Raw genomic sequence first — 12,706 nt, forward strand, 5'->3', positions numbered from 1 at the left:
TAAAATGCACCATAAATGTTCGACAATATTGAGATCTGGGGACTGTGGTGGCCAGATAAGATGTTCAACTTCACTAGAATGTTCCTTGTGTCATTCAGTAACAACTTTAGCTGTGTGAATTGGTGCATTATCATCCTGGAAGATTGCATTTCCCTCCGGAAACAGTTCCGCAACCATAGGATGAATATGATCAGATAAAATGCTTAAATAGTCTTGACTATTAATTCTGCCATGAAGGGAAACTATGGGGCCGGTGAATTTCCAAGATATAGCGCCCCTCCCCAGCTCATCACAGATTCTCCTCCATGTTTAACAGTTGGAAAAAGGCAGTCTGAGCCAAATGCTTCTTTTGGCTGTCTCCACACGTATACTCGGCCGGTGATCGGAAATAAAGTAAAGGATGACTCGTGCGACAAAATAACATTCTTCCACTGCTCTAGAGATCAATTCTGTAGATTGTTATTCCTCCCTAAACGCTTTGCAACGTTTGTTTTCGAAAGTAATGCTTTTCTGATTGCAGCCCTCCCGTGAAATCCGGTTTTGTGCAGCTCCTGGCAAACAGTTTTTGTGGAAACTGAGTACTCGAGGTGGTTCTTAAGCTCTACCGTAATTTTGGGAGTTGTACTTTTGTGATCCTTTCTAACAATTCACGTAAGAGTCCGACGGTCTCTATCTGAAATGTTTGGTTTTCTTCCGGAGTTTTGTTTCGACGAGAAGGTTTTTCCCTCTTTCTCAAAGGCTGGCGTTACTTTCCAGACAGTACTTCTTGATATACCAAACATTTTGGCTACTTTCAAGCGCCTGCGAGCACCAATAATTTGACCTCTTTGAAATCCGATAGATCAGTCATTTTAATGAATTTTAATTATCTTTTTCTGATGAGATCTGAAAAGAAACAGCAATTTTAGCAAAACTCATTAAGCAACACTAATAATAAACAAACTTTTGACGGTTTTACAAATATTTCAAAATTATGATGCTATGTGTTTTCATTATTTTGTGCGTGTGCGTGTTTGTACATCTATACATAATCTATACGGGAAATTTGGATGAATATGCATATTTGTGTATGTGTAAGTATGTACATATATGTGTAAATGTGTGCGCTAAATTATTGTTTTGTGAAAATATCAAAGTCAGATTACGTGAATGTGAACGTGCACTTGTTTTTGTTCCATCCTGATTGCAAAGCTGTTTCACGGGTTTTTAACGCTCTTTTATTATCAATGCATAAATATTATTTAATTCTGTTAGTCATTTTCTTCTATTTTCGCCTTTTTATGTTTCTGCTTCATTGTAAGGCCCGTTGTTGCTTATATATGGAGATTTCTACCTTATCACCCAGGTCCGCGTGTAGACGTGAAATACACCACAAATACAAAAATAAAGTCTAATGCAAATATGCTAGACAGATATTTAAAAGAACGAGGTACCTTTTGGCAAATCACCTGACGAGGCACATCCGCACCCACGATGCACCACAACTGTTTGTACAGCATCTCACCAGCGAGGCACCGGTGCACGATGGGTCGAAACGATCGTAGTGAATAAGAAAGAGTCTTGTGAATTCCATTTTCTTTCTCTCATATTTTTATAGATTTATATATGCCTATGTGTTTGTACGTATACATGTATGCACGAATTTATATGTATATACATTTTATTTAGGTATACAATTGTACATTCATGTATACACCAATGTGTATGTGTGAGTTAGTGTGTAGTATATTTATCTGAAAGTGCGTGTGTCTGCACTTCGTGCATGTATGTGTGTGTCTCTGTTCATGGTGTGTGTAACCGTGCATGCTATTCATAGTTAATCTAATCTCTGCAACCAAATCCTGTTCACTTTCGCAACTTGCACGTACGATTTTCCTTGAAGGCATTTATTTTATCAAGAAGCTAAATCTTGGTTCTTTGGTTAATATGGCGAAAGAATGGAATATTAGGAGGGGCAACTTCCAATAAAGCAAAAACCCCAAAAAAGAATCTTTCTATCCTTTACACAGCTGCAAAATATGATAAACTATGTTGTTATGAAGTGTCATAATTAAGGTATATTATCTATATACATATATATATATATATATATATACATATATATATATATATATTATATATATATATATATATATATATATATATATATATTATATATATATATATATATGTATATGTATACATATATAAAAGCTTTCTCATGTACAAGTAAAGCTAATTTGGTGAATTATGTTATTCTGCCATTTATAATGCACATTGGTCTGGCTTTGATAGTGTAAGTAAAAGTTTTATCATAAATAGATCACTATCAACATGTATATATACAAGCATACATACATGTATCTATCTCTATCTTCTATAGACAGACAGACAGATTGATAGATAATGTGTAGGTTATTTCGAAAGAAAGTTTACCTTAGATATGTTCCGTCCATTATTGGCCACACCAGGTCTAATTTAATACCACAATCTGTTAAAGATTTTGAATCCACGATCGGTTTGTATCAAAAAGCTCACTCAGGAAGAAAATTTATTGATTGAAACATATTGAGATGTGATTAGTTTGTCTGGTATGCTTCGGAGGAATTTGCCTGTGCACTGCTTGGGCGTTGTGGGCGCGTTTTCTTCCTTGATTTCTTTCAGGCTAATGGTAGATATTGCCGGGCCAGTAGAGTTAAAATAATTTGTAATATAGTTCTGTTTTGCAAGTTTTTAAGCTTCATAATGAGATCCATTGAACGAGTTGTTTGCTATATTTTCAACGCTGTGCAGACGTGAGAGTATTCGCAGCAAAACTGGAATGAATACAGTCTGAGTAGTTTTTGATAATTCCAGACACCAGGACCTAAATAAACCTAAGCTAGTTTCTTTTAAGCCACTAAAAATGTCCGATATGTATAGGCCAATATGTGTTAATGTATTATTATTTCTTTTATCCTAGATCTGTAAGCGTAAATTAAATTTCCTTGCACTCCTTGTTCAAGTCAGTTTTTGATTGTTAGTTTTTTTTTAACACGCCCACCTTATTCTTGAGTCGGTAACTTTAACTAAGACCTCACTTGCTTGGTAATCAATGGATTTCATTGCAAGTCTTCCTCTAGATTTTTTTTAATAATTCCTGACGAACATGAGACATTATATAATTTATGTCTTAATGCATAACATTATATTACGATTACATGAAATAAAGTCTCTCAGCAAAACGTTTGACACAAAATCGAAAACCATTCGCTTTGTTTCTTATTATTATAGTTTCATATAAAACTTAGTGCTCCAGTTATTATTGGTATGAATATGAATTCATAGTCTTGATATAGAAGCTGGAGGTTTCAAAGCAGTTGTCCAAAGATATCCTTTTTCTTTGATTTTCAAAGAGATATTTATATCTGCAGGGCAGCTGACCTCTATAATGGTACATACCTTTGCCCCTCTGTCCCAAAACCAATATGCGGCCTGTTATGTTTACATTTGACAGACGTTTTGATGGAAACAATCCACCAATATTCCTTGAGTTGGTGTTTATGAATGTATTCCATAACAGGGATTTTAGCACATCTGCTAATCACATGCGTAACGTCTTCCACAGAAACATGACATGGCCTACACATGCGTTTGCATCTTGGGATTACAAGCGCGTCACTGTCTGTCTTGTTCACCAGGTACTTTGTGGCAATCTCCTGTTCCTGGATTGCAAACGAATAGCCTTCAAAGTGCGATGTGATGTAGTGGTCTTGTGTCGAAGAGAGGCTGCACTTTATGTCAGGTCTACTGTCTTCTTCAAGCTGCCGAGCAACAAACCCATGCGTAGTCTTAGTTTTCTATGCTGAATGTAAGGTAAGAGAACCCAGCTGTTTTGGGGTTGTATAGGAGATCATTAGGAAGAGAGTGTTTCTTGAGAAGTTCACTGCCAACTCGTACACTGTTGCTCACTTCACTTTTGAAGACTGCATTGATATATTTATTTTTGCTGCTTTCCTTTAGCAGGTGCTGCATCAGTGATTCCATACGGCATTCTAAGGCGGTCTGCACTGATCTCGGGCCTCTATCACGTTCATAGATGGAGCCTGTCAACATCACTGTTTCTGTGGAAGTTCCCAGTTGTTGTCAGTATTTTGCGGGTTTTGATATCTATGGAGTGGATTTCCTCTACAGACCAATAAAAGTAACCCAAATGTTGGGAGTAGCACTGGTACTGCAAATGCATTGTGGGATATCGTTTTGTTGTAATAGGAGAGTTACGACTGCCATATTTTCCTAAGTCTGGTGTAATGTTCTCGGGTCACTCTATCCTTATTCACAGTGCCATCATATAATACATTTTCGTCTGTGCCTAAGTACTTCTAACATTCTTTGTGTGGAATGGGGGATATAGAGAGGCCGTTGATGCACAGGTTTTGGGTCTAGGGAACTGACTTACCTCGTTCTATAACCAAATATGAAAATTTCTTTTGGCCAAATGTATGCGTGTATGTAAGTACGCTTTGTTACTTCCGTCTGAGGTTCCCCAGTTCTTGTAATGTTTTGCTTAGAATGGTGTAACCTGAGGTGCAACCCTATTGTGGCTATGACAGTACACAGGAACTGGACAGAAAAAATAACATCTGTTTCTTTGAACTAAATAGTTACAATCCAGAAGGTCATCTTATAGACCATGCTCACTTTGTTGTTCCATGTGGCCGTTTCAGATAAGCTAGTCCTCCACTCTCCCGAGGGAAGAGAATATATACGTTTAAGCGCATCTTTTACAAAGTACTCAAATGTGTACTCAATTTTTCCCCCGTTCAGCAATCCATTACTCTTCTTCCCATTGGCTGACAGCAAGTACATCGAACATGAAATGCATTTGGCCATCGTCTCCGTTGATAACTTTCTGAATCACCCGCAAATGTTTACATTTTATTGTATTCGATTACCTTTGTTATGACATTTATGTGTCCCACGAAGAGGAGTGAGCCCAACACAGTCCTTTGAGGTACACCACTTGTCACATTTGCGGGGATTTCAGTGGATTTCCATGATCAAAACACGTTGGGTTCTACTTCCAAAGAAATACTTAATCCATTTTTCCACAAAGCCCAGAGGTTTTGCTGAAATCAAGGTTTATAAATCTGTTTGAAACTAAACCTTTTAGATTGTCATCAAACTGAGCCCTGGGTTTTCTTCAACAGTCTTTGCTAAAGCAAAAACTGTATTTGCTGGAATTCAGAAGATTCTTTTACTTGTTTCAGTCATTACACTGCGGCCATGCTGGGGCACCGCCTGACAGAATTTTAAATCAAATGAATCAACCCCAGTACTTATTGCTTTAAAGTATGCTTTCGGTCGCTTTTGCCAAGACGCTAAGTTAGGGGGATGTAAACAGACCAACACTAGATGGAAAGCCGTGGTGCGGGACAAATACTAACAAAAAGACATACACACGCACACAATCTATGTATATATATATATATATATATGTATGTGTGTATGTATGTATACATATATATGTGTGTGTATATATATGTATGTATATATGTATGTATATATATGTATGTATGTATATATATATATATAAATATATATGAAAAAACAAGTCAAAAATAGAAAATGCTAAGATGATTTTATAGTGAATCTTTCAGTACCGGTTTCGGTCAGTTCGAGGTCGAACACACAAGTGCAAACAAGGGAGTCAGAGAAAGGCAGAATGCTACTTATATCTGAACACTACTACAGAAATATTCTTTTAAAAAAACTTTTCTTCTAATTTTTCTAAATTTAATTATTTAATCGTTACAGTTGAAAAGGTCTCAAAATGACCGAAACCGGTACTGAAAGATTCACTATAAAATCATCTTAGCATTTTCTATTTTTGACTTGTTTTTCATATATATCAACTCGTGTGTTCCTTTCCACCCTTATACATATAAATATATATATATATAATATATATATATATATATATATATATATATATATATATATATATATATATATATATATATATATATATATACATACGACACGAGCTTCTTCCAGTTTCCGTCTGGCAAGTCTCTCCCACTCAGAAGGCTTTGGTCGGGGCAAGGCTACGGGAAGAAACGCTTGCTTGAAGTACCACACATGGGACTGAACCGGGAACCGTGTGCTTGAGAAGAAAGCTGCTTACTTCACTGCCACGCCTAAATGCTGCTCCGCCGAAAGTTATTCGTTCTTCCCCTGACTACGCTTCCGAATAATTTGATAATAAAAATAAGCGAGATCAGCCAATGGTTACTTGCAAGGAACCTATATTCTTTTCCAAAGACTGGGCTGACAAATCGGGATAGTGTTTCCTTCTATAGCCTGTATTTTGCAATTTTCTCTACAGATTAGCGAGAGATGCAATATGGCGTCAGTAATCCTTCACAACACGAACAAATATATCTATCATGTCTTACTGCTGAGCATTATTTAATTTCATGCTGCAATGAAGTCTGGATTACCGAATGTTATGTCGGAAATGGCGGCATGTTTGGAACTGGTTTCGTCCAAACTGAAAAACTTTCATAAGATACGGACGCCAATGCGGTACTCTTCCTTTGGTATCATGGCTATTTCTTTGGCATTTTTATGCTATCATCTATCAGTGAAGCGATGGCTGAAAGAGCGGTTCTGCATTTGTTGGCAAACGAATATAGGATTTTGGATTCTGTTCAGTTTTCGGAATAACCCGTCTTCTTCTGCTGTCCTTTAATTGTTTGGATTGGTCGGATGAGTTACCATTAATATACCGGGTAAACAAAATGCGGATAGTGCGTATACACACACACACACTCCGGCTGTGTGTGTTCTTTTTCCTTTTATTCTTTTACGTGTTTCAGTCATTTGACTGTGGCCACTCTAGAGCACCGCCTTTAGTCGAACAAATTGAACTCAGGACTTATTCTTTATAAGCCTAGTACTAATTATTTCGGTCCCTTGTGCCAAACCGCTAAGTTACAGGATTGTAAACACACCAACATCGGTTGTTTTCTCTTCTTTTTTTCTCTTGTTTTTGTTATAAACTAAAAATGAGCATATTATCAATAATGGACCTATACACATCCAGACGTAGCTAAATATTATATTGATTACCAACCTCCTGCCTGTTGTTAATTTGGGGCCCTAGTCTGTGTATGAGTATAGCTTCCTAAAATTTTAAATTACCCAAATTTCTGTCATTACTTCAATTGTGACTGTTATGCTTTTGTCGGTGTTCCGGCAAATGACTAGATGTTTTCTGAAGGAGGAAGCTCTCGTATTCAGATGTTCTTTGATGCGGACGTGTAACGGTCTTGTTGTGCTACCCACGTAGAACTTGTTGCATTTGTTACATTGTATTCTATACACAACATTTACCCGGTGGCGTAAATCTATGTAATGGATGGGACAATTTGTTAGTGTACATTGATTGCTGTCCCTTGATCATTTCTTTGCGAGGTGTCCTCTCAGAGAGGGGCCGGAGTGGGTTAGTTATATGTCTAGCCCTTCTCTTTTTATGGCTCTTCGGATTGATGTAGTTATCATCTCGCTAAAATGGGGTATTTTAAGGAAGCATGTGTTGCTGGGTTTTCTATGTGTTCGGCGTGTTGGTCGTCGTGGGTACTTAAGCCGATTTACAATGGATCTAGGGTACCCGTTGGTTTTCAATATATCTAGGAAGCGTGTAGTGTGGGTTACTTTGTCCTCTGTCCTGCTGCACTTACCCTGGATGCTTGCAAGTTCATTTCTGGCGTATCCTATTTTGGCACCGAGTGGATGTGCTGAACTGTACTGGACAAACATATCTCTACTGGTTGCTTTCCTGTATAACTCGCTGTGGATCTTCCCTTCTTCCATTATATTCAGTTTAAAGTCAAGTGGTGATAGCGATCCAGTGATGTCGGGATGTTCTATAGTGAACTTTATGTTCGTGTCCATGCTATTGAACGTCGTGAATATTCTGTCTGCCTCTTCACCGGAGGATGTGGGTATGAGGATATCATCTACGTATATGGTAAAGAAGGTGCATGAGCGGCAGATGTTGAGTGCTTGACGTTCCAGATGGTTCATATAAGTAATGGCTAGTAGGCCCGAGAGACTGGATCCGATGAGGGGACCTGTTGTCTGTTTGTATATGTGGTATTGGAAAGAGTAATTGTTGTCCACGATGATGGATAAAAGTTGATATATATCAGCTGCGGTAAGTCCGAAGCAGTGGATGTCGGACGCTATTATGCAGTCAGTCAATAGGTTGACCACTGAGTGTGCTGGCACCGTTGTGTACATTAAGACAACGTCAAGACTAAAGGCATCTCTGTTTTGCCTGAGTTGGTCTGGGGGCAATTGGTGCAGTCTTTTGATGACTTCGCCGGAGTTCTTGACGTGTCCAGGAAAGGTGGATGCGCGTAGGTTCATTTATGATAATATGTTCACCTGTAGTTTATAACAAAAAAAAAAACAAGAGAAAAAGAGCAGGGAAAAGGAAGTTTCACGTATAATACATAACTTAGAAGCAGCGTTACGGATGTACCAGCACACACATGATTGAGACATGGCCGACCTCATGCACTTCTCATGAGGAATTCCGGAAGGAGCTTTGTGAGACCACTGCTGAGATGCTTCCAAAAAAGAAATAATAAAAAAGAAAAGCCGTTGGAAAACCGATTCTAGCAGCGACTCCATCTAAGAATATCTGAAGAAGGATTTTATTCCGAAATTTCAAATCAGACTATGGATGACTAAATTACAACAGGTATACACAGACCATTGTCTGTATTATGGTGCATCGTTGTACCATTCAAAACGTTTTATTCTTTACAAACAATACACAATGCTTCAACCGAACCACAATACTCTCCTAAAAAAATTACATTTAATCGATTAGCACTTTATTATGATAAATACTATTAATTTGTGCTATAAAAATAATTATTATAAATTATGATTAATGTAAGACCTTATTGTATCGTCACCCCTTCTCCGACTAAAACCTATTGGCGAACCCCACTATTAATTTTATCATTTATTATTTATCCATCCTATTCACCCACACCTCCGTGCAAAGGATTAATCCACCAATTACCATTTTAAGTTTAGTCATTTACTTAACGTCGTAAAGAGATACACAAACAAAATTGAATGATTACAGCCATATTGCTTTTTCTTTTTCTTCTCTAGGCCCTTGTTTTTTAATTGTTCTTCACTCTGATGAAGCTCCATGTTTCAGATCTGTTTTATTACCAAATATGATAAATATTTTTAGCATATCAATGGAAATACCATAGAGCATTGGAAAGAGAAACAGCCGTAAGATGGGATGCGGTCTATTTGAATTGAATTAATAAATAAATAATTGATGGAAGTCAATTGTTGTTCATCATTTTTTTCTCCATCTTCTATTTTCTTCAAATTTTGATTCTTGATACACTCATGTTTATCTTTGTTTTTACCTCTAATTTATGAGTATAATGTCCCTTCATATCTATGCCAATGGTTAAACATAGGTAATACACCGGTGGTACAATGGGTACTTCTACCCCTTAGACAGTTATTTTAACTTCGAACACACCTAACCTTACACACACACACACACACACACACACACATATATATATATATTATTATTATTATTATTATTATTATTATTATTATTATTATTATTATTATTGTTATTATTGTTATTATTATTATTATTATTATTATTATTATTATTATTATTATTCAGTAGTTTTATTTTTATAGCGTGCTTTCACTTCACTACCGAGCGCAGCTCTGTGTGCCTTGGGTATGTGCTGTGATTTGTTGTGATGCTCTGATGGTTATTGTATGGAAAGTGTTCTGCGTAGGATGTGCGCAGTGCCTAGTAGTGCAATTTTCTGTATGTTATATGTGTTTGTAAGTCCTGGTGTTTTTGTTATGTATTTGTCTGAATATTTTTAATCATGCCTTATGCACCTACTATGATAGGAATTGTTTCTGTTTTTAGATTCCACATTCTGGTTACCTCAATTTCCAGGTCTTTTTATTTTGAAAGTTTCTCCATTTCTTTAGAGACACGTTGTCATCTTCCCGTATTGATACATCAATTAGAAAGCATTTTTTTTCCTTCATGATCTCTGACAACTATATCTGGTCTGATGGCCTTAATTTCTCTATCTGTGTGTATCGGCATATCCCAGAGTATGGTTGCTTTCTCGTTTTCTGTGACCTTTTCTGGTGTGTGCCTATACCATCTTTTTTCTGTTGTTATTCCATAATGTTGGCATAGCTTCCAGTGTATGTAGGTTCCAACTCTGTCATGTCTGTGAATATATTCCTTCTTAGCCAGGACTGCGCAGCCAGAGATAATATGATTTATTGTTTCTTGTCCATCTCCACATATTCTGCAGTTACTTGTTATATTTCTTTTCATTACATGTTTTTGGTAATTACTGGTGGGGAAGCTTTGGTCTTGTGCTGCAATTAAAAATCCCTCTGTCTCTGCTTTGAGTACAGAGCTTCTCACCATTGCTGGGATTTTTCTTTGTCTATTTCTTTTGCATTTAGTTTAGTCCAGTATTTACCGTGGAGGGGTTTTTCTTGCCATCGTTTTATCATGGTTCTTTGTACTATTATTATTATTATTATTATGTGAGAGAGATGTGCATGCCATCAAAGTGACACTGGAGTAAAATATACGAAGCCCAGTATACCCATCATGACTACCTGTCTGATAAGGATACACTAGGCACATGCATCACAACCATATGTGCGTGACATGGTGATCTCATATCAAGACAAACATCACATGACCTTGTAGGTGGGGCCCAGTTAGAATTTTATTCTGGTCGAGTAACCCATCTCGCTCAAAAGGTCTCTGAATAAGAGTTGTTTAAGGATGTTGAACGAAACACCCATATTTCCAGGGGTGAATTATCCAAACACCAAAGAATCCCTCTCAACACATTGCTATGATGCTCCCCTACTTGCTTCTGCTCGTGATCAGAGATGCAGATATCGTCAGCCACTAAGGAACATGCTCAACTGGTTAAGGTCAAAGAACTGACAAGCAAATCTGTGGTATTGAGCAGAATATTTGCTGTAGCCCATCTTTTATACCAAGACAAAACAATGTACATGATAACACTTCCAATCCGTTAAGATCAGAAACCACGAGAACTACTGCCTGGTACTGCATCCGGGCATTTATTATTATTATTATTATTATTATTATTATTATTATTATTATTATTATTATTATGAAGAGTAAAAATCAGTAATGATTTTACCAGGGTGTCAGTGCGGGAATAAAAATTATATAGGTAAATTTTACAAATATTTTAATAATTATATACATAATTATAACAAGTGATTGGCTATAAGCCTCTCCACGTGCTAGAAAAATAGACGGCAGAAGACGCTGTCACAACCTTAAAACACTGGGGTGTAATCGGGCAAAAGAACGATAATGAATTAAACCTTTGGTTAATGGTATTCAAGATCCTGTTTCAAGCTTAAAGTAAAAAAAAAATATTACTTACTGCTCTCATCTGCAACGATATTCCATAGTATAAATTTACATATATCCACACATACGCACACGAGCGGCGTCATCGTACAGCAAATATATGTACACACTCGTAGAAAAGTGTTTTATTCTCGGAGTTTTTAAGGTGGTAATAGCTTCTTGTGGGGTCTATCTTTCCAGCGCGTGGAGGGGCTTGTAACCAACCCCTTGTTATAATTATATATATATCCAATATTTAATGCAGTATTTTCGGTGGCAGTTTAGTTCAGATGTGTATTATTGCTTGGGGCGGTAAGTTTTTTTTTTTTAAACAGTTTAAATCTCTATGAATCCTAACCGGGAAACCGTTTACAAAACTGAATATATTTCTTGTGTACCGTTTATATATTTCTTGTATATATTTCTTGTATACTGGGAAACTGTTTACACAACTGAATATATTTCTTGCATTTAACATTGATTTCTTCATTTTATTCCTCTGGAGAAGTGGAAAACTCGATTAAATTGACCCCATGTCAAACTGGTATTCATTTTAAGATACCAACAGGATGGTACTAATCTTAGTGGTATTTGAACACAAGACGTAAACACTTAGATATTGCAAGGCTGTTTTCAATCTACGCTGAAATATTATGTCATGCCTCATAAATCAAATATCGAATGATAGCAGGCATTTTCTCCGGTTGGTTTCAACTGTATTTCACTAACGAATGTCTGATCATGTCCCTTTACATCAAGTGAATATTAATAAATGGATATTTGTAGATATGTGGAATAATTTTTTCAACATACAAATAGAAATGATTTTAGGAAATTAATCAATTTTGTTTCCCAAAAGGCATTTATCTGGCTTCAAATTTCAGTAAATCGCTCTGTACAGTTTATTTAAATTATTAGTAAAAGTGAGAATGAAATTTTTTTGATAATGATGATAGTTTTAATTTTGCATGATGGTTATCAATTTTAGAGATTTGTTAGTAGTACAACAGAGCATTTGTTTGTAGTCGATGTCGGTCGTAAATTAAATTCTGTGATATATAAAGAATGTATTAAAAAATAAAGTCATGTAACTTCAATAATACATAGAATTAATATAATTGAAATATACAAAATAATTATGCACAATTAATTGAAATGTTCAACATGTTTTTTTTTAATAATTTCCGTTACACAGATCTTGTCATATACTTTTTTCGCCTTAAATTTAAATATGATTAAAAA

This window comes from Octopus sinensis, linkage group LG6 (genome assembly GCF_006345805.1).
Source record: "Octopus sinensis linkage group LG6, ASM634580v1, whole genome shotgun sequence".
NCBI lineage: Eukaryota > Metazoa > Mollusca > Cephalopoda > Octopoda > Octopodidae > Octopus > Octopus sinensis.